The sequence below is a fragment of the Mus musculus genome, chromosome 10 (genome assembly GCF_000001635.26).
Source record: "Mus musculus strain C57BL/6J chromosome 10, GRCm38.p6 C57BL/6J".
Taxonomy (NCBI): Eukaryota; Metazoa; Chordata; class Mammalia; order Rodentia; family Muridae; genus Mus; species Mus musculus.
This window is the reverse complement of record NC_000076.6, coordinates 68,059,886-68,083,790: the sequence shown is the minus strand read 5'-3', so window position 1 is coordinate 68,083,790 and position 23,905 is coordinate 68,059,886.

Genomic DNA, 23,905 nt, shown 5'->3' with positions numbered 1-23,905 from the left:
CAGGCAAAACATTCATATTCATAAAATAAATCTTTAAAACAGTTTTTCAAGGGTTACTATTCAGATGGGAGAAAGAATGAAGCGCTTTTGTGCACAGAGAGGGGGAGAAGAAGGGTATGGCTGTGCATATGGACTCCTCTCTTTCTGGCCAGTATTATAGGAAACAGTAGATAGATATTCACACAGGCATAGGTAGGTCAATCATGAAAGCTATCAGTGGGTTCCTTCGGGCACAGAGTTGGGGACTGTCATTTTTATATCTATTAAAGTCCTTGTTCTATCATTGGGTATTTTGCTATTATTTTTATTGTATGTATGTGAGTGTTTTACCTGCATGTAGTGATGGGCACCATGTGTGTCTGGTGCCCTTGTAGGTCAGAAGAAGGAGTTAGATCGCCCAGGATGTGCAGCTACAGATGTGGGCAGCAGCTGGGTGCTGGGAACCAAACCTGCATCTTGTGCAAGATTGGCACATGCTTGCAACTGCCTCGCCATTTCTCACTCTCCACTATTTGACACTTTTAAGTGTATAAACTCGTCACTTATTGAAACGTGAGGATGGATGGGCTGCTGAAGAGATGGCTCAGCGAGGAAAGCGCCTGCCTCACAAGCCGAGGACCTGAGCTCATATCCTCAGCACTGATGTAGGTGCAGGGTGGGCATGGCCACCAGCCTGTAATCCCAGCACTTGAGAAGCAGAGAAGGGGGTCCCTGAGAATCTGGCTAACTACACTAGCCAGCTAGGCAAGCTCAGGGCTCAACCGAAAGACCCTGCCTCAATATTGAAGGAAGAAGTGCTCCAAGAAGACTATTGGTGTCAAGTCTGGCTCCATACATACAGACATATATATGCTCAGACACCCAAACATACAGGTGAGATCATACACACACACACACACACACACACACACACACACACAAGTCCATACACATGCAAATGTGCATGCATGCACACACATACACAGACACACATACACAGAGATACACACACACATACAGACATATATATGCTCAGACACCCAAACATACAGGTGAGGTCATACACACACACACACACAAGTCCATACACATGCAAATGTGCATGCATGCACACACACACATACACAGACACACACACACAGAGATACACAAACACATACAGGTGAGTCCATACACATGCAAGCACATACACACACAGATACACATACCATAAACACATACATGTGCAAAAGAAACACATGAAAATAAATTGCCTTGGTAGTGGAAGGATGTACTTTCTTTAAATAAATCCCCATAGCTTTTAAAGAGTTGAGGTGGGAGGCTGGAGAGATGGCTTCATAGTACAGAGACCGCACTACTCTTTCAGAGGACCCAAGCTTGGTTTCTAGCACCCATATGCAACTCCAGCTTCTTATGACCTCCGTAAGCACCTACATTCACACACATACACACATAGGTGAGTCCATATTCACACAAACATGTGTGTGCACTGGTGGACATGTGAGAGCACATGCTCTTGCTCTCTCTCTCTCATACACACACACACTAATTTTAAAGAAATACCAGAAATATATTGTCTAAGAGAAATAGCATTGCAATAGCCCGGAGGACCTTTCCAGGGTCCCTCAGGTATATCGAGAGCAGAGATTTTCTTGAGTCTTATAGATTTCCCCACTTGCCTCCTGTGAGATGCACCCCACTCCCCTTGCCCCATACACAGCAATCAGGAGAGTTAAAACAAAGAAAAGGAAATCAGGCTCTAAAAAGAGTATCGTGACAGTTTGTACACGCATTTCCTCTCCACAGATAAAACGGAGGGTGATGACAAAGCCAGATACAGGCTCACCTCCTGCCTTCTTCCCCATCTGTTGATCTGCCCTGACTGAGACTGCTCACACTAACCCACCCTTCCTCCACTCAGGCAAGCTCCAGGGTCCTAAACACCTCAGGCTTTGGGCTAGATGCCAGGTCATCAGGCATGTGTTTTATCGTCCTGCCTGGGTCTTCTCCTCCTTCGCTGCCTGCATCACAGACTCTTCTTGTTGCTTCCAGGGAAGTTTATTCTGTCCATACTGGGCCATGCTCCTGTACCGGTCCAGTGCACCATGTGGGGTACAACACAGCCGATACACCTGGAGATGCTGCCAGCTGCTTTCAAGACCCTATGACGACAATTAAGCAATGGCATGAAAAAGGAAGGTGAAGGGAAAAAAACTCAAGCAAGAGTGTGAGAAGGAATGGACGCTGGTGGATGAATACAGACCCGTTATCACATAGCAAAGCACTGTGTATGTCCTACTCCCCACTCTGGAACTGTAAGTGTGCCTGGCACTTTCCCTTAACTTTTCTGAGCCTCTGTCTTCATGAGTAAAAACAGCGTTCCCCACATCTTCTCCCACATACATTGAGCTCTCGAGAGCAGAAGAGTGACTGGAAATAGGAATTTCCCCCAAACTCAATGGCGCTCTGAGAAATCTTTCCTTGAGGATATAGAAGACATGGAAGATGTGAGTTTTAGTTGGAACAGAACAAGATGAGGCTGAGCCTCATTTAGGAATAGACATGGGAGCACATGGGTAAATGGTAACAGAAGGGGCCATAGGCAAATCCCGGCCTGAGAGAGTTAGAAAATTCTCAACATAGAAAAGGAAAGAACCAACCTCATTAACACTTTCCTTCCTCCCCACCTTTCTTCTGTAGAGCAAAACTTTCAAATCTGTGCTGGGGAGAGCAGGTATAACTTGGTCTGACTCAGAGCATGTGGGTCTAGGGCCTGCCCTCTCAAGGATCTCATCCATAGAACCTGGGAAGAAAATGTCTGCATACTTCCTCCCCCTATAGAATGTAAAAGTATCCTAGTATAAGCAATGGGTTTCTAGAGTTCAGGAGCCCTTGGTTATGCCTGAGGCCAACTCAGGGATGTCTCCTAATGTCTTAGTTTGTTTTTCTGAAGCTGTAATCAAACACTCTGAGCAAAGCAACTTAATGGAGAAAGAAAGAGCTATTTCCATCACTGGGGGAATTCAGTGCAATGGGGGCTAGAGGGAGCTGGTCACAACACATCCATAATCAGAAACAGAGAGCAGAGAATGGATGAAGAGCTGCTAGGTCCTCACTTGCTCTCTCCATTAAATACAGCTCAGGACCCGAGAATGGTCCACTCACAGTGAAGATGGCTATGCCCATGCCAATCAACGCAATCAAGACAATTCCGCACAGGAGTTCGCAGAGGATAGCCTTAGGGTAGACAATCCCTCACAGGTATGTGATGAGACCTGCTTCCTCGGCATCCAGCAGACAATATTAACCACCACACTAACTTCTCCACCTTTCGGTTTTCTCATTTTTAATGTCAGATTGTGTGGGAGGGGCAGGAGGTAGGAGGGGAAAGATTTACACGTGTTTGTGTGGCATAGGGAGGGTCTGTGGAGACTCTCCCTACATCAGGCAAGGGCTTAGCCACTGGCAATATCATCATGACTGAAATAGATGACATTTGACTTCCTGAAGAGAGAGTCGGACAATAGGTGAGAAAAGTAGTGGATAATTTTAGAAAACGAGAGAGGTTGTGGCTAAGAAGCCACCAGTAGGCCAAAGAGTAGAGTCCAAAGGGAGAAAGCTAACTGAAAGAAAGGGGCGAGCTGTCCTGCAGAGGATAGGCTTCATTCTCAGCAGAAGAGAGGAACCAGCTGCTTCCCTTCCCAGCAGGGCTCCCAACCAAGCCCTTATCTGGGACCTAAGCCTCAACAATGCTGCAAACATAGCTCCTAAAATTGCTTGGCTCCCAACCAACCCCCTAGACCCACAATGCCACCATGATGGACACAACTCTGGGTCTCCTTGGCCCATGGAAAGCATCAGGGTAGCAGATGATGTCAAGTCTAGGAAAGAAGGGTCAAGGGAGGCTGGCATCCGGACAAGCCAATCCAGGAGGAATGTTGGGGCAGCCTGTGCTCCATTTCACTGACTTCTGATATTTTCCAGTATGTGTGTGTGTGTGTGTGTGTGCGTGCGTGCACGTGTGTGTTGGGGGTGGGGGTGTTCCTTAGAACAAAAATGACCTTTTCATGCCCATGATAACTTCTTGGCACATGCTGGTGTCACCCCATTTCCCAGGGGGTGAAGAACACAGACACAATCCAGAGAGTGATCTGACCAAGCATAGGGTGCCAGACAGAGATGGGCTGTCTGAAACCAAGGTCATTTCTTTTAACCATTGTGCTGTGTGACTGATCATGGCAGTCATTTGCTTGTCCCTAAGATAAACCATTGTTCCTCAGAGGTTCAAGTCCAAAGGTTTACAAATGGGCAGAGATGATAGAAAACGACAAAGGCTCTGGAGGTGGATGGTGAGGGTACCTCAGATAAGGTCACTGGACTGAAGACTTAAAAACTATTAAAGTGATCAGTTTTATGCTACCTATCATTGTAACACACGTGACAGAAAGAGAGAGGTGAAAATGTTGCAAAACACAAATTGCAGAGAGGCAATTTTATCACTTGTCTAATCAATTTCATTTTTTTTAAAGTTCTCTTTGTTACCATTATGGTTGTTGTTGCTTGAGATGGGGACTTGCTATGTTACCAGGCTGGTCTCAAACGTTCCTCTACTCTCAGCTTCCAGAGAAGCTGGGGCTATGTGAGTGTCTTAGTTGGGATTTTAATACTGTGGAGAAACACCAATATCCACGACAATAACTTGTAAAGGACAGCATTTAATTGGGGCTGGCTTAGAATTCAGAGGTTCAGTCCATTATCATCATGGCAGCACACAGGCAGACATGATACTGGAGTGGTAGCTGAGAATTCTACATCTGGATCGGCAGGCACCAGGAAGAGAGTAAGACACTGAGCCTGGCTTGAGAATCTGAAACCTCAAAGGCCACCCCCAGTGACACACTTCCTCCAATATGGCCACACCTCCTCCAACAAGGCCACACCTCCCAGAGGTGCCACTCCCTCTAAGCCTATGGGGGACATTTTCATTCAAACGACCGCAATGAGCATACTGCTACACCTGACTCACTCAACTTTTTAAGAAACTAAGTGGAAGATGAGAAGGATTTTCTCACTCTCCAGAGCATATGGACTAAGAATCTCTCCCTCTTGCTGAGAACTCTCCTGTCTCTTGGATGGGTCTCTTTGGACACACCACCTGGTGATTAAACTATCTTTTTGTTTTGTGTCCCTTCTATCCAGAAGACCAAAAGTATGCTAGCTTATTGATTCACTGAACATTTTTCTTGCATCGTTCAGAAATGGCCCAAATAAGACCTACACATCTGTCTCCTTACAACTATTATAGAAGGGAACAAATAACAGATTCAGAATCCTTCTTGACACATTGAAATTTAATGGGTCAGTTCAATTTGCAATTGAAGTACAAGTGAGTAGGTTCTGCGCGAGTCACCACGGGCTTAGCCATCAGCAGAGATGGGGGATTTTTTTAGAGTTTGCAAGAAGCCAGCACTGGCACAACACTGAAACCCTAGGCAGCTTTGGTATAAAGAGCTGTGAAATATTAAAGGGGGAGGGATTGTGACTGACAGCTTATTGTGTCCAGTAAGTAAAGATTGCCAATGTGGGCAACACAATCATTTTCTCCTAACGGAATATTACCCCTGTGACGAAAGGCATAACCCCTTGTAACTCACAGGACCCAGAGAGTATAGAAGCTTACGAAGTGTACAGGCCTCTCCTGGAGGTTACTCATGCAGTGAGAATAGGTTCAGAGATGATGTACCTTCTGTAAGCTATCACCCAGGCTGGAGTAGGGGTTTTGATGATGCAGCTGCCTTATTTTGAGTCACCCATCTTGTCTTAGCTAGGGTTTTACTGCTGTGAAGAGACACCATGACCAACACAACTCTTATAAAGAAAAACATTTAATTGGGGGCTAGCTTACAGTTTCAGAAGGATTTAGTTCATGTTCATCATGACGGGAAACATGGCAGCAAGCAGGCAGATATAGCACTAAAGAAGGAGCTGAGAGTTCTACATCTTGATCGACAGGCGGCAGCAGAAGAGTTTGTGTCACACTAGGAATAGTGCCACACTGAGCATAGGAGACCTAAAGACTCATCTCCACAGTGACATACTTTCTCCAAGAAGGCCACACCTCTGAATAGTGCCACTTCCTGGGACCAACTGTTCAAACACAAGAGTATATGGGAACCATTCTTATTCAAACTGCCACAAATCTCCTGTGAGTAACCCCCAATAAACTCGCTGGTTTATCAAAGAAGGCTTGGGTGGAATAATTTCTTTTGTTGGTGGTTAGTGCTCTGTCTGGGGTGAAAAAAATATTTGTTCATGTCCTCCTGGGGGAAAAGTCACACAATAGTGGCCACACAAAAATTCAAAGGCAGGTTGAGCCATAGGCAGATCTCTCAGCTTCAAGCACCAATAAATCAATGAAGATGAGAATAAAAACTCAATACAGACTGGGTTTTCTGCCCTAGTTTGGATGAGATTAGATAATATAGGGTCCAAGGAAAATATGCAAAAACCTTCATGTCCCTGCTGTGTATTGGTATGAGCCTCCCTGAAGTTCTCTGGGTTACCACCCAGACGGAAGACAGCATACAGGTTCATGGTCATGGTTACTCAGCTCATGCTCCTCTCCAGTCTGACTCTGAAGCCCACATTACATCTCTTCTCTGCTCCCTCTCACTGTATTGAGAACGTTCTAGAACGCCCTCTTTCTTCTCCTGTGCTCACCCTGCCTCTGGTTCTCTATTGTCTCTGGCTCCCAACCCTGTGGTAGAAATCTCTCACAGTAAACAGGCCTGGGTGGATGCTGGCTTCTATGAGACTTAGATGCCCCATGTCCTGATCTCTGAGCCTATGTAGGTAGTCTATGTTTTAAAAAAAATACAACTAAGATCTCTTGTCTCTTCTCTGGCTAAGCACTTTAAATATATAATTCTTTTCACCATCTTATTAAATCTGTAAGGTAGATAATACTAAATCTATTTTATAAATGAAGAAATAACCTCAAGTCTCCAACCTAAACTCACCCAGTGTCTCAGTTACGTTTCTATGGCTGTGCAGGGACATCATGATCAAGGCAACTTATAAAATTAAATGCTTATATTTAATTGGGGACTATTTTACAGTTCCCAAGGGAGACCATTTTAATAGAAGCATGACAGGATGCAGGCAGGCAGGAACAATGTTGAAGCAGTTGCAGAGAGCTTACAACTTATCCACAAGCAGGAGGCAGAGAGAAAAAGGAAGAGGGAGGAGGAGGAAGGAAGGAGGAGGAAGAGGAGGAGGGAGGAGGAAGAGGAGGAAAGAGGGAGAAAAAGAGGAGGAGAGGAGAGGAGGGGAGGAGGGAGAGGAGGAGGGGGGAGGAAGAGAAGATCAACCATCACAACAAAAGATGGGGGACTTACTCCTCTGCTCAATTTCAAAACCTACTATGCATTCTAGAATGAAGAGAATGCAGTGCTCGCACAAGGCTAGCCACCAAAGTCAAAGGCATAGAACATGAGAACTCAGCAATACACACTTGCAGTCAGCTAACTTTTAACAAGGGCTCCTGCAACAATGCAATGTGAGTATGTTGCCTCACTGTCAGCCTGATTGTATTTGGAATTATTGGGAGACACAGCTCTAGGATTGTCTATGAGGGTGCTTCCACGGAGAAAGGCTGGCCCTGGGGAATATCTAGCAGTGTGGCTACTTTGGGAACCAGTTTATCCGTTCTTTAAAATGGGTAGAAACTATGCAGCTCAATTCCACTGCTAAGTTGATCTAGGACAGAAATGAGAGGTGTTTAAATAAAAAAAATGTATAGGCAGATGTTTACAGCATTCATTATTTATAACACCCAAAGGGTGCACAGGATCCGATGAAGAGCATCTAATGACTGGATAAATGGAGCAAGGTCTGTGTGTGCCCTGGAATATTATTCAGCCATAAAGAGGAATAAAGTACTGATACCTGGCCCATTTCAGAACCTTGCAAATAGCATGCTCCGTGAAACCAGCCTGGCATAAAGGACCACAGAACTGGGAACTTTAATTTATATAGAAATATGCAGAGTGGACTAAAACTTGTATGCTAGTAGCAGCAGGCTGGGGACAGAGGAAAGTGTGGAGATGCTGAGCTGACAGATTAACTAACTTCTGGTGTGATAAAAGTGTTTTGGAAGTATGTAATTGGTGATGGTTTCACAATCCCATGAATAATAACCCTTAATAAGCCCTCTGAAAGGTTGAGTTTCTTAGCAGATGAATTGGTCTAAATAAAAGGTTAGTTAAAAAAAAAAGCCCTTCTTTGTATTAAAAAAAGCAAAGGAGGCAGGAGAGCTGGCTCAGGGGTTAGGAGTATTTAGTTATCTTCCAGAACCTGAGACTCCAGTTTCCACACTGGGCAGCTCACAAGCTGTAACTCCGACTTCCTCTTGTGGCCTTTGTGGGAACTATATTCAGTGTATGTGTTCAACACGCACACGCACACGCACACACACACACACACACACACACACACACATGCCAATTTAAAAAAATACGCTTTGAAAATAAAATGAAGAAAGAGATGTCAGTAGGGTTTTCTTTTGTTAATCCATTTAAAGTCTATGCCTTGTGGGACAAGAAATAGCCACCCCATGAACAAACCAGTGACAGTATTGAGTATTATGAAATCTTAGAAGAGACTTTCTCCAGGGACCACAACTGTCTTAGCATGCCCCAAGACTTTGACCCTAGGATAAGCACTGGAGTGCAAAGGAGTCCTTTGGGAGGCGAAGGAAATACCAGCCAGGCGACGCAGCAGTGCGTCAGAAGAAGGATCGAGTCCTTCACAGCGCTCATCCCCAAGCAAGCTTCTCAAGAGTCACCGGAACTAGAGCCACCTGGAGCCAGGGAAACTGCTGTTCAGAGTGGCTCTCATCCCCTCACGCAGAGCAAGGTCAGTTCAAACTCCAGCTTCTGGCCCTATTTGCATTCATTGAGGGTTAACTCCTCCACATCAGGAGTAAGCCTCTATCCAGAGGCCAAAGCTAGTAGTTAGAAGCAAAGGGAGAGGTGCTGGGGGCAGGGGGACGGACTCCATCACTGAGATGGAAAGTCCCAAAGAGGAGGCCAGGCCCTGAGAGCTGGCTCAGGAAAACCTGTGTGGGTGGTTAGAGATAATAAATTCTGAAATAAAAGAAGAGCTGGATTTGAATTTTGAAGTCACCGTTTAGCTAGTCTACCAGAAAGTTGATTTCTTAATACGCAAAGTAGGGGAGCGATAGAGTAAATAAATGTCCACAAGTCATTCTAGGACACATTTTGGGAAGGGACTGTGGGAAGCTCTGGATTTGTCCCCTCCGGTCGGAAGTGGGAGGAGCCTGAGAACACGGGAGCCTGCAGCTGGTGTCTGGTGTCACAAGGGTTTTGTAGATCACGCGTTCTAACCTGGAGTCTGTGCCAGTTCCGGGTAATCCGTTTCAGAAACACATAACAGGTATGAGCCCGTGAAGGCTTATGAATGGCATGCAAGGGCCCCCTTTAGCTATAATATACTTCCGGACTCAAATCTCACTTTTTTTTTTCTGAAATGAACATATCTACTACAGATTTGGGGGGGTGGGAGGGTGGATTATTATTAATAGTCTCTCTTTCTCAATTCTTCTGCTCTTTATAAAAAAATTATTTTATGAGTGTTTTCCTGTGTATATGTACAAGTACCACCTATATGCTTGGCACCCTCAGAAACCAGAAGAAAGCATTGAATCCCCTGAAACTGGGGCTGTAGGGGATTGCAAACTACCATGTGGGTGCTGGGAACCGAACCCAGGTCCTGGGCAAGAGCATCAAGTGCTCTTAATCCCGGGGTCGTCATTCCAGCCCCTCTTTTAGTATTTTAACGTGTAGCTGTGTGTTTTTAAATTTAAAAGTGTGGTTCTTGCTGACAGCACACAGATATCCAGGTCTTATTTCTTGTTCGCCTTGCGAATCTCTGGCTTTTTTCTTTTTTTCTTTTTTTTTTTTTTTTGTATTTAGACGAATGACATTTAAAGTGGGTATTGACATAGTTGAATTAATAGCTACCATATTTCTAGCTGTTTCCTATTACTGCTCTTTTCCTTCTGACTTATTTGTTTTGTTTTCCAGTCTCTTTTTTCTATCCTCTGGTTTTAATTGAGCATTTCATATTATTCCATTTTCTTCTGTCTTGGCTATTAATCATACTCACAAATATGTTTAATTCACTAGGCACACATCGGTCATCCCAGTTACTCAGAAGACTGGAGCAGGAGGATGGCTCTGGAGTAGGAGGCAAGGGTCAGCCTCGGTAGTATTGAAATACCCCATCTACAGAGTGTGAACGCTCTCTGTCTCTGTGTCTCTGCCTCAGTCTTTCTCTGTCTCTCTCTGTCTCTGTCTCTCTCTCTGAGTCACCATGCGTTTGTTTTAGCAGGAAATAGTGTGGCTATGTCTTAGAACCTCTGGCTACGCTATGGAGAAGCCCTCAGTTAGCCAGCCCGTAAACTGAACTTCCCAGGGCTCCCACTAACAGATACCCCTTTTCTTCTCTTGCTGTCTCTCTCTCTCTTGCTGTCTCTCTCTCTCTCTCTCTCTCTCTCTCTCTCTCTCTCTCTCTCTCTCTCTCTCTCTCTCTCTCTCTCTCTCTCGGGGTGTGTATGTGTATGAGCGTCTATAGCCGCCAGCAGCCACGGGTTACTGGGTTCCTTAAAGGAAAGCTGGGGATGGATGGGAAGGATGGATGAGAGAGAAATGAGACCAAGACAAAGTTTCTGATCAAGGCCCAATGTTTAATTCTTAAGTCTGAATTTAAAGGGGGGAACCCCATCCCCCACTGTGCCAGGATCTCATCGCTTTGCTTGGATCTCTTCAGGAAGGCCAGCTCAGCTGCCCAGCAGGTAGTGGCTTCATCCAGGAAGCTGCAGATGTGGTAACACAGTAGTCTAGGGCTAGCCAACTGTGGCTAAACAAGGTCTGATTGAGCCTGCTCAAGGCTGGGGTAAGGGCACAAGTGTGCATGTATGTAGTGAGATAGGACCCAGGGCCTCAGGTATGCTAAGCAAGAACTCTTCCACGGCATTCCATTCAGTCTTTGCTGTTTAGCGTTTTCATGACTGCAGGGACTGCTTTATGCCCTGCTGTCCCTGAAGGGCCGTGCCCCATAAGCTCCAGGTATCTCTGCCCACCACTGCCTTGAGCCATCCCCAGGTCAGACTTCTGAGTCTCAGCATCCAGCTCCTGGTGTGTGAGCTCTGCCCTCAGAGTGAGCAGATAAGCTCACGGGACATCTGCAAACCCCACTCTGTCTCTAGGGAGAATTCCCTCTCTCTCAACCCAGCCTTGGGCCTCACTCTGGATCCTCTGCTCATTCCATCTTAAGAATGGAAGAGAACAAGCTTAGCTCCACTGGGGTCCTCCACTTGCTCTCTCCAGAGAGAGGATGCATCTGTGTTTCCAGGGATGAAGAGAGAGGGGCCATGTTATAGCAGCACTGGGGATCTTTAGGGACCTAATGGGAGGCTGCAGCTACCCTGCCTGCATTTGGATAAAGCTGGGAGGCACTTGGGTTTTCATTCGCATCCCTCATCAAGGTTATCACTGATGTTCCCTGCCTCAGATTGGACGTCCCCCCATTTCTTCTGTGGGACCAGAGCATCTTCATCTTTTTGTTCAGCTCTTTGGTGATCTTGTTCTGCTCTCTCCACACCCCACTGTCTTCCTCAGGGCACTTCCTTAACCAAGCACTTACTGTCTTCCTCAGGGGCACTCCCTTAACCAAGCACTTTCTCATGACTCGAAACTCATAGTGTTCCTGGAGAGTCGAACCTGACACCATCCAAATAGGCCAAGGCTTCTGTGACTATACTTCATGGACAGTTCTGGACTCCAACATGGTTTGGGTCTCCAAACTGAACAGCTAATACCATTTAAATGCCAGATGTTCATACAAATAGAAATATATGAAATATACATATATATTTCCAATATATATACTAATTATACACACAGACACAGACATGGACACGGACACGGACACGGACACGGACACGGACACAGACATAGACATATATATTACCTAACAAAACTCTATACTATTGGTCATTTCCAATATAATTTTTTAAACATTTTTCTTGTGACTATTCTTCAGAAGCCCCAAAACAGCAAGAGCCCACTGTTGCCAGGAAATTAATTGATTTGATTGCTTGCTCCATTCCAGACTTGAGCCACACTTCCTGTCTCTTCCTTTCACAACACCTCTTTATCCCTCAATGGCTTCACTGAGGCGAACATGGTGCCCGAGTCTTCCCCGCCCCACCATGCTGTCAAGTCCTGTTCCTGGGAAAATGATTAAATTGGTGGAGCAGCTGAGAGGTCCAACGTTTACTTTTCTTACCTTGGCAGCAGGGGGAAGGCCCTTGAAGGTATTTCAGGAAGCAGAACATGGACGCGAGGAGACTTCTGGAACACATGATCCTATAGATGTTCTTTCACTTATCTCCAATAAGTGGAAGTTGGGTGAAGGCTTTTTCTCACCCTCCCAGCCTGTAGCTCAGTCACAGCAGAAAGAGCAGAGCCCTCCCCCCCTACCCCACCAGCGCCACCATCCTGCCCTCATGCATACTGCAGCTCAGAGCTAATCACAGAGAGCTTCATGATACTGCAGCCGAGTTCACTAGATGACAATCCCCGTTCAGATTCTGGCGCTATACCTGCTTCCTGAATAACCTTTTAGGAAAAATTCACTTAACTTCTTGGCGAATCCAGAATCCATTTTTCTGGATGTAGAGAGCAGTTATAAAATATAGGAATAGCAGTGTGTGGTGGGGGGAGGAGCGGCTGGAGAGATGGCTCAGCGGTTAAGACCATTGACTGCTCTTGCAGAGGTCCTGAGTTCAATTCCTAGCATCCACATGGTGGCCCATAACTATCTGTAATGGGATGTGATGCTCTCTTCTGATGTGTCTGAAGACAGCTACAGTGTACTCACATACATTAAATAAATAAATATTTTTCTTTTAAAGGAATAACTGTGTATAAGAGCTGCACCAGGTGTTTGAGGAGGGTGAATCCAGTCTTCTTCCCATATCCTGCCAAAACCAATCGATGAGGCTCATTTACTTCAGTCCCCACTATGCTTCTCTAGCTCGGGAAATAGAACCCCCAACCAATAAACTCCTAAAGTTCACATCATGAGACTTTCACATTAAAAGATCATTTTCTTGGCACTGGTTGAAGCTACCCATCTTGCCAAGATGAACAGGGGCCTGGAGAGTTGAGGGGTGTGTTCAGGGGCCTGGAGAGTTGAGAGGTGTGTTCAAAGCCCAATGTTTCAACCCTGGTTAATCACCGACGCTTTTGAAGTTCATCTTTACATGTCCTGGCAAATGGGTCACCAACTACATGGCCAGTGTTACCTCCCAGGTGTCTCTACTTGGGGTCATCCCAGGGCATTGGCTATTCCAGAAGGCAAGGCAGTGAGTGACTTAAGATTCCCTAGGGGTGATGCTGGTGCTGGACCACTGGCCAGGGTCCCCAAAGAAGGCCACTCTGGATGTCATGTGTCCTGCCAGAAATGTGAGGCCAAAGGACAGTCTCTCAGAAGCAAGGGCAATTCTGTAGCTTTTGGTCTTAGTAAGTGGCTTTCTCCACCCCAGGGTTTTCAACAGACAGAAGAGACCTTCTTGTCTGAGCCTAGGCTCTGTCAAAGACCTGGAGTAAGAAGGCCTGACCCTGAGACCTCAGGTGTTTTAGAAAGCCTCCATCTTGCCTGCATGCTTGTTGTTTCTGCAACGGAGCCTCGCGGATAGGGAGGAGAGGCCATTGACTGTACCTCAGAAACAAAGCTGATGTATAGAGAGGCCCATCAGTGAGGACAGCTCCCAGGAGAGCTATACTCAGGATGCTTGATGATCAAGTTAGTCTCACCAAAGAGGGCAGGAGAGCCATGATAAGCACATTCAGGACATGGATATCCCTTAGCACACCATGACAGCTGGTACCCGGCTGCTACACCACCCATGGTCTCCTGAATCTAGAATAGCTTTGGAGGATGTATGAGAATCTGAAGGCTGCCAAGGAGGTAGTAGATACACACCACGGTCTCATCGGAGGTGGGAACAGAGCACATGGATAGAAAAGTTCTCCAGAGACCCGAATTGCTGCCCCAGTTCTTAGGTTATCAGGATTTAGGGTATCTGGATCCAGCAAAAAACAAAACCTTGGACACCAGGTAAATTCCAAATTTTAGGGAACAATTCATCCTTTTCAGTATTTGCTGTTATGTGATACTGGGAGCATACTTTTAAAAATTAATGTTATTTATCTGAAATTCAAATTTTACTGGACACCGTGTACTTATCTGGTACTCTTCCACTGCCACCCCTCACCCTTGAACAGGAAAGTGACATTTTAAAATGCCATGCTAAAAAAACCATACATTCAGCATCAGAAATACAGAGAAGTATGAAAAATAAAAATACAAGCTAGCCATCATTTTGCCACCCACAGTTAACAAGTGTTAACATTTTCTGACCCTTGCCAGTCAGTGTGTCCATTCTCTCTCTCTCTCTCTCTCTCTCTCTCTGGATATGTGTATGTGAGTGTGTTTTAGTAAGAATCATATGCTTATAAATTTATACTGTTGCAAACATATAGCCTCATATTATATTTTCATCTGTAACATATATATGCATATAAAGATATAAGCACACATGTACACATGTGCGCAAGCACACATGCACATACACACTACATATACACACATATACATGTACATATATGCACGTGTACATATATGTACACACACACATATATATATTTACATATGGATATTAGACATTCATGTGGTGCACTTAGATACGTGCAGGCAAAAGAAATCTTTTAATATCTTTAAATATGTGCTGCATATATGAGAACACATGCTAACAAACCAACAAAACCACCCAAAACTAGACAAAAATCTTATCACCCTACTACCCTTGACACCCCCACCCACAAGATGCTTCGAAGATTCTGCTTACTATACTCAACAATAACCTTGGCTCTTTGCAGTTAACCTTGTAGCAGCCGTCCACAAAAGTGGCGTAAAGCAGACACCGGGGTTATTGGATGCACCGTGATAAGCCAGGGCTGGGACTGTTGATACTTTCAGCTTGACGCCATTCATCCAATGGGATGGTAAGAAGTGATTCAATGTGAGCTGAGCGCTGGATAAAGACCTGAAACCGAGATTCCTTTTCTGTATTATGGGGACAAAGATGTCCAGGTTGGGGCTGCTGGGTGGGTAAAAGTACTTGTTGCCAAGGCAACTGACCCAGGACCCCTGAGAGAAGAATCAGCTTGAAGAATCAGCTCCTTCAAGTTCCCTCCGGACTCCATTACCCAAACACAAACAAATAAGTTTAATCTTTAAATGATAAGCACTGGGACGACTGAGGGAAGACAGAAAGCAAGGCCAAGAGGACCACGGGGATGGGAATAAGGGTTGCCAGAAGGTTCCGTTCACTGTAGACCCACATGAGGAACTTACAGTTTATGCTTAGTGTGATGTAAAAAACTAGATGATACGCAGAGAATCAAGATCTCTCTCCCTGTCCGTCCTCTATGCCCTTGCCTTGTTTGGAGTTTCAGGAAGCCACTGCAGCTGGAAATTTAGTGCAAAAAGGAAGCCCCACCCATGACCGGAAGTATGGAAAGAAAAGCAGGGGCCATCCCCCTTGTCACACAGCCCCTAGCTCTGTCCTCCTGTGTGTCAATCTGGCTTCAACAATTGCAAATGTGTAGTGTTCCCCGTGGTGTTTGCATCTTGGAGGTCCCCCCTGGGGGCTGTGGACTGCCCAAAGACACTTTCTCCATTGGGTTTGTCCAGAGAACCTCACCACCAACCCATTCGCTAGAGAACGCCTAGTGAATGTTAGAACAAATGGTCAGTTCTTTAGTTATTTATGTACCAACGGGCTCCAAGATGGTTTGGTGTTGCATACATAGCTGCATATCTTTTTAAAAATAAAATAAATGAAATGAAATTCCATCAAGAAAATGTGAAAATATGATAAACCCAAGCTTTAAGATGTTGGTTAAAATACTCAATTATGGGCCGGAAGATGGTGCAGAGGTTAAGAGCACTGGCTGCTCTTACAGAGGACTCAGGTTCAGTTCCTAGAGCCACATGGCGGCTCACAACCATCCACAGCTCTAGTTCCAGGGGATTTTATGTCTTCTTTTGACCTCTGTGGCACCCAGGCACATACAGACCTATAGGCAAAATACTTATAATGCATGAAATAAAATAAACAAATCTAAACAAGACCCTCAATGGTTTTCAGTTCAGATAAAATTCAGAAAAAAAAAAGACAGAAAAAAAAGTCATTTCCTAGATTATCAGAAAACAACAACAATAACAACAAAACCCCAAAATAATAAGAAGCCAGTGGCTCAGGAAAAGCCTAGGTCTATCGAATACTACATCAAAGACTTTGTCTTTAATAATCCCCATAAAGAGATTGTAAATAAATTAATGCAGCCATGGCTTTCAAGTGGCTGTTTCTTGGTTCACCCCTCCCAAGAGCATTAGCCAGGCCCGTCTAAGCATCATTTCTTCATGGTGACTGGGCCAGGAGGACAGAAGTTTCGGATGGGTTCTGCCCAGCAGCCTACTGATAGAACTACTGATAGTAGTTCACAAGTGGAGAGGGACCACGGGAACCCTGGGCAAGATGGGGTTGCCAGGTGCCCTGTGATGCTTGAGCATCAAGGGAAGTGCGCATCAGCATCCCACACACCTTGGAAAGGAGGGAGCTTTCCCCTTGCTTAGAGCAATCTCGGGAATCCCAGTTCCTGCTGGAACTGGATGAGGGGGGACTCACGGAGGAGGACCGTTTGAAGAAGGAGAAACTTCATGAAGTGCTGTGGTAAACAATTTGTATTTTAAGCCTGAGAAGAAAGCATCTTGTGGCAGGCAGCCTTACCAAATGTGTGCTGGCTCTGACGGAGACACCCAAGGACTGTTTGCCCCTCTATTTGGGGTGCCCCATTTCCTGGCTGTCCAACAGAATTGTAAAATATCACCCCTGACTGATGGTTAATGTATGAGGTGACAGGCAAAGCAACTTGTGTGTGTGTGTGTGTGTGTGTGCATGTTTGTGTCCCAGTTTCCAGCCCCTCCTGAGTTAGCCTGGAAGAATGACCAGATAGCTATTGAATCATTGTGTGGACTCCAAATGGCTTCCTCGTGAAGAACAAGGCTTGGAAAAGAAGACCATGGTGAGTTCAATACAACCCAAAATAAAAAAAAAATACAAAAAGCCAAAACACCACCAAAAAAACAAAACCAAAAAACTCACATCTCCTTTTCATCATCATTTCCCTGAATAATTTTTAGTGTTATTTCAGTGCCCCGGATTTTCCACCTAGATCTGCGTGTGCAAGCATTTCCTGTTCTACACTCTAATGTTAGATGACACATTTGTCCCTTGCTAAGCTCTCTGTCTTGTTAGGTGCTGATCTCATTCCTAGATAGGACAATGTAGCCCCACTGAGTTTTTTACTGACTTTCTCTTTTTCTTTGGGGTGGGAGTGGTTCGAGACAGGGTTTTTCTATGCAGTCCTGGCTGTCCTGGACCGTGCTCTATAGACCAGGCTGGCTTCGAACTCACAGAGATCTGCTTGCCTCTGCCTCCGGAGTGCCGGGATTAAAGGTGTGCATCATTGCTGAGCGGCATGGCTGGCCTTTCTTTAAGCCCATATAAAGTTGCTTCTGAAGCCTAGTTTCCTATTTTTTAACTCGATAGTGTTGTCCATACATGTGTCCTGAGAGAGCTCACAGGGAACTGAAGGGTGATGCAGGTTGGAGCTAGGGGCATCCAAGGGGACAAACAGACCCAGAGCCTGGAAGAATTATACAAACCACCGGCTGTACATTCTGATGGAGGATGGAAGTCCATATGTTCTCAGATAATCAGGCCAAGTAAATAAATTATTTGGGCATCAATGGGATTGATGGGGTTGAGTTGTTGGGTGACAGGATCGGATTTGCACTGACCCAATCCTGGCAGGAAAACCGACAGCGTGCCGTGCTCAGCACACTCCAGATGGCTATTTTCCACCATCTAGGTATAGTTCTATGCAATTCCCGGATTCCAGAATACGCTTTGATGTTCTACTGTGCACGCGTTTTGTTTGTTTGTTTGTTTGTTTTAGGGGAGGGGGAGGAGGCGTGTGAGGGCAGAGCAGTAAGACACAGAGCCAGTAGTGCTGATACTAAAGATTATTCTTTAGCTGTTAGCTGCGGGGGCGATGTCTGGTGCTATGATGGAGACTAGAAGATATATTTACAATAGCCTCTCTCTCTCTCTCTCTCTCTCTCTCTCTCTCTCTCTCTCTCTCTTTCATCTTTGTCTCTCTTTCTCTGTCTCTGTATCTCTCTGTCTCTTTATCTCTCCCTTTGTCTCTCTGTTTCTCTTTTACTGTCTATCTCTCTGTCTCTCTGTCCTTCCCCTCCACCATGTGTGTGTGTGTGTGTGTGTGTGTGTGTGTGTGTGTGTGTGTGTGTGTGTGTGTACGTAGCTCAGAGAACAGCTTCATGGAATCTGTTCTCTTTCTACCTTTACATGGGTCCTAGGAATTGAACTCAAGAAGTCAGCCTTTGGCTGCACGTGCTATTTATTACATACTGAGCCAACTTACTGGCTCCACAGCCACATCCTGAACAACAGGAAAAAAAATACCATTATCTACAGGGGACTTGAGGCAAATGGGGAGATAGAAATAAATGTAAATTGATCTGTCCCCCATGCAGAAAAAGAAAGCAAGATGATCTCCAAGGATTCCAGTTTCCAGATTGGAACGAAACTCTAGAGCCTTCTAGGAACATCTTCTCTGGATGGGAGTGTGTGCTGTTCCCTGACATGTGCATACATGCAAACTCGGATCCCGGAGTTGTCTCTGACTGCCAGTTCTCCAACTATGAGTACCTCCAATCTATGAGATCCTTCTTCCGTGCTTATGCCAAACGGTCACATCGATTCGCGACGCTAATGAAGTGAATACCCAAGCATCTATATTCATGAGCTATTACCTCCATATTGATTGTAGCCTTAATTGACAATTACTTGAATGGGCTGGGCTACGCTGAGCTTTTATTAATTTTCCATTGTGATGCTTGTTACTAAACTTCATTACAATTGTGTAACAATGCAAACTCCCCACTGTGGCTAATTGAAGTGGAAAATTCCACTGGCCGAGTCCCCAAATCTATTTATTCTGGAAAATAAAGAATCTGGTACTATTAAATTTGATATCAAGATTCTAAGGCTCGATTCTGTGGGAAGAGAATCGTGACTTTGGCTGTGAAAAATAAATAGAATTTGCTAAATTGTTTTTCCTTTGCTGTTATTTCACAGGACGGGTGGTATCCAGAGACTAGATTTTCTACCTCACTGCCTAAAGAAACAGTGAGCTTCCTGCTACTGCCAAAATGTGTTCATCTCACTCCATTGCCTCACTTTAAAAAAAAAATTATTTATTTTGTTAGTAAGTTGGGCTAATTTTAATTAGGAGAGAGAAACTGACAGAGAGATTTAGAATCAGTTTTAGAATTTCCATCAGCTAAACCCTGTAAACAGAACACTTGTTTGCTCCTGTTGTTTTCTCCCAGCAAACCAAAGGCTGTGCTTTTAAACCATTCTTAAATAAGCAAACAGCTGAACACCAAGAGGCTGCAGCTGAAAATGGAAGTCGCAACTTGGTCACAGGCGAGTTTTAGTAAAGAAAACACAATTGCTGCCCATAGAACTCCCAGAGACACACCAGGGACAGGGACCTCTCATCTCTCTCCAATCTGGCCAGCGTCAGGGTGGGGCTTCCTTTGTCATCTAAAATGCCCCTGATGGTCGGTGATTATATTGGAAATGTAAATGAATGAGGTCAGCTGAATCACCGCCATGCTTGGAAAATGGGAAAATATAATGCTGGGGGTCAGTCCATCTGATCTGTGCTTGGGATAAGATTATTATTCATGCTGATTCAGACTCACTGATTATATGCACAAAGCCTCCTCCATCTTACACGGGTGTGCTTTTAATAAATTTCAAACTTCACTTTCATTGTCATTCATAAAAAAAATGTTAAAAATAGATCTGAGTTGTCTTGATCAGTTTCTTCTGAAGAAAAGTTTTCAAAGGGACCTAGAGCGTTACTGGTTACGGGAAGTGAAATTCCAGTTTCTGTTTTTATTTATAGTAACAGAAAGTTCCACTAGAGTGAGTCTAAGAAGACTTAAAATCTAGTATTAATGATATTAGAATAAAATTTTGTGGGATAAGAGAAAGTAAAACCTGAGATCTTGAAGAAAGAGAAGTAAAATTAGAGGGTATCAAATATAATTTTTTCCTTATGTATCTATATTGAAATGGCTGATGTAAACATTACATTGCTATGGGTATAAATTTTATTACTGCAGCACAAAGTTTCAGGATTTGGGGGGGATTTAATTTCATTTTTATTTTATGTGTATAGGTGGATACATTTGCACACCACAGGTCAGAAGAGGACTTCAGATCTCCTGGGAATTGAACCCAGGTCCTCTGGAAGAGTAGCCAAAGCTCTTAACTGCTGAGCCATCTCTACTTTAAAATGCCACAACTTACTGCACAGTGCGGGCTGTGTGCTGCCTGGTGAGTGCTATGGGTAGTATCATCTTCACAAATGAGGTCTTAGGCCTCTTGGCTTTGGTCTAGAGAGATGGCTCAGTGGTTAGGATCACTGACTGCTCTTCTAGGTGCTGAGTTCAGTTCCCAGCATCCAAGTGGTGGCTCACAATCATCTGTAATGTAATCTGATGCCCTCTTCTGGTGTGTCTGAAGACAGTGACAGTGTACTCATATATATATAATATATGTATATGTATGTATGTGTATATATATATATATATATATATTTCTTTAAAGGGGGAAAAAAAAGAACTCTTGGCTTCCCTAGATCTCTAACCACAGGCCCAAATAGAGAAAGATGGGATCCCTTCTGCAGTTCCTTCAAGATTAAGACCATTAAGAGCATGGATAGTGGGGTGAGAGAGACTGATTCAAATGTCTCCAGAGGTTTTAATAGCTTCTTGATTGCTCCTCCCCCACCTGCTCACAGCACTGACCAAACTCTGCCTTCTCCATATCACTGAAAGCTTTGGCCCTTGAACAATTCTAGCACGGACACTTGGGCCCACTCTCCCCAGTGGCTCCCTCCTTCCACTGGGTTCAGCTTCTTTGCTGATTGGGCGTTTATGGTGGGGGTGGGGGTGGGGGACAAAGCATGCCTTGGACTCAGTCTAAAGGTAAGCTGGGGGCTCAGCATCGCAGGGTTCCTGCCTGGCCCTCAGTGTCCCACTTCTGTTTGAAGTTATTTTGCTGGAAGCCATTGGCCACAATATAGGTCAAGTCCACCATCACAAAAATGGCCGCTGCCACCTACCTCCTCACTTAACGTATTTGACCCAACTCAACAGTGCCTAAGCCAAGGAACCAATACAGGGGTCCGTCCTTTTCAGGGCTCCTACCTTTTTGCTAAACACCATGACCAAAGCTTGTTCCTCATGGCTTGCTCACTTTGCTTTCTTATACATCCCAGGAGAAGTGGGCTGAGCCCATTCTCGTCAAACATCAACCAAAAAAGGTACCCAAAGGCTTGTCTACATGCAATCTGATGGGGACAGAGACATTTTCTGAGCTGAGTTCTCTCTTCTCAGATGACTCTAGCTTGTGTCAAGTTGACAAAAAGCAAGCAAGCAAACAAACACCTAACCAGCATAGTTCAGCATCCTTGGTTGTTTGTGTTGTGAGGCAGGGTCTCACCCTTTCACCCAGAGTGACCTAAAAACTCACAGTGTAGCCCAGGCTGGCCCCAGATTCAGCAACTTCCTCTGAAGACCCCAAAATGTCCCATGTTCTTCTAAATACTCCTGAAATGACGTCTTGGGTCTGCATGCTCCCTGTTCCCTTTCTGCATTCATTCATTCATTCATTCATTCATTCATTTATTCATTCCTCTTAAGACAATTTTGTGGTTTGTTTTTAAATGAGCTAGGAACTATTTTCAGTTTAGAAAAACTAGCCAGAGAATCAATCTTGACTCAGTTGCTAGGATACTACGTCTTTGGAGCAGAAGTAAAGAATCAATTTCCCTGCGCCTTAAAGAACATGTATTTAAGTAAATTACTTCCCTAGAAATATTGATTCATTTCAAAAAAGCATTAAATAATACGGAAACAAGAGGATTTTTTTTCTGTGAAAGCTAAATCTCCACATTGAAGCGGATGTACACTTAAATAAAATATATTCACAAGGATAATCCCGACCTCGCTCTAGAGAGAACATAAACATTAATGAAGTGACAGAACTAGTCACGTAGGGGGAGTGCTTGCAGGCCGCTGCATAAATAATGACCACCAAATTGCCTGAGTGGTTTTATGTGTGAAATGGCTTTGTGAATTTTCCAAAGAACTCAGTCCTAGGATTACGAGGTGCAAGGCTGAATTTGTTCTAACAAATGAAGTATTCTTAAGACATATTCTAATGGAGACATCACGACTAAACACACATTATCTTCCAAACTGTGCTTTAAAAATGTTTCAGCTTCTTAGTGGGCTCCGTGTACTGGGAAGAGCGGCGAAGGCCGGCAACTGGCCTCTCAGGCACCCTCGGACATCACCAAGTCCTGCTCCAGGGAGTCAAGCCAGCCAGCCTGCAGAATGTTTCAGCAGGAACTTTTGGCTGCTTTAAGCGCCTAGAACAAATGTTTGTTTGCTCCAGTACGGGGAATCAAATGCCTTTGTGTGAAAACATTTGCTCGAGAAGCAAATGTTTGTTTTCATAATCGACATTTGGACTGTTGGAACATTACCACTTCAGATATTGGTTGGAGAAATATACATTTAATACGAGAAACCAGACTAGGATCGGACACCAGTTGGGACACAGATGAAGGCGGCAAGAGAATGAGGTAGAAACTGGACCCTGTCAGGACTAAGGAGGAAAGCTGGGCCTTGCTTTCCGTGTTTCTGCTTGTTTCCCAGCAACGATATAAACGAAGAATGATTTATTTCTGTCTAGAAGCATATGACTTATAAATTATCAAGGACAGAAGCAAGAGTGTATTTATCTAGTATTAATATTTAAATGCCATTTTCCTATTGAATGTACCTCGTGCTCTGTATTAATCTGTTACATCAGATTTAGTACAGATTCATGTTGCCTAAATGGAGGATTTTTTTTTTCTCTAGGCTCACGTTTGATTATCTGTGCTTGGTAGTGGGAGGACAGATACTCCCCAAACAGCAGGAGATGCAGAAATAAGCCCTGGCTTTTGAGTGCATTAAATTTTTTAGCAGCAGAGAGAAACTAATTACATTTTAAGGGAGAGAGATATTTGCAAGCGTGACAAGAGTCATTTATATATTAAATATATTATATTTGGCCACAGTTAATCCATAAATAGAAAGCACAATTACACTGAGTTTGAGGATGAAGACAAGAACAAAACATCTTTTAAATTAAAACAGTCTTTTTTCCACGTACAGTTTGAATATTTTTAGTTTGATAAAAAACCATGAGTACATGCAAATGTATTGGCTTTTATGGTGTCAGACTGGAGTTTTTCGTTGATATGAAAAGAAATTGTACCATCCAGGTTCATCAGAACATTTATGAGCTGAAATGTGGAATCAGATTACTATATACTTTAAAATACAATAAAATTATAGTTCAAATTTCTTTGCTGCTAGCCTTAGGCCTATTTGATCTTCAGCTGATGTGTATATTATATTATGTGCTGCAATAGAAAAGCAAGCCAGTGTCGGTTTAGAAATGCCAAATGGAAGAATTATTCATTAGAACTTCAAGGAACAGACTTTGTATCTAAAAATCCACCCATTACTAACTGTTTCCATTTGTAAATTTCAT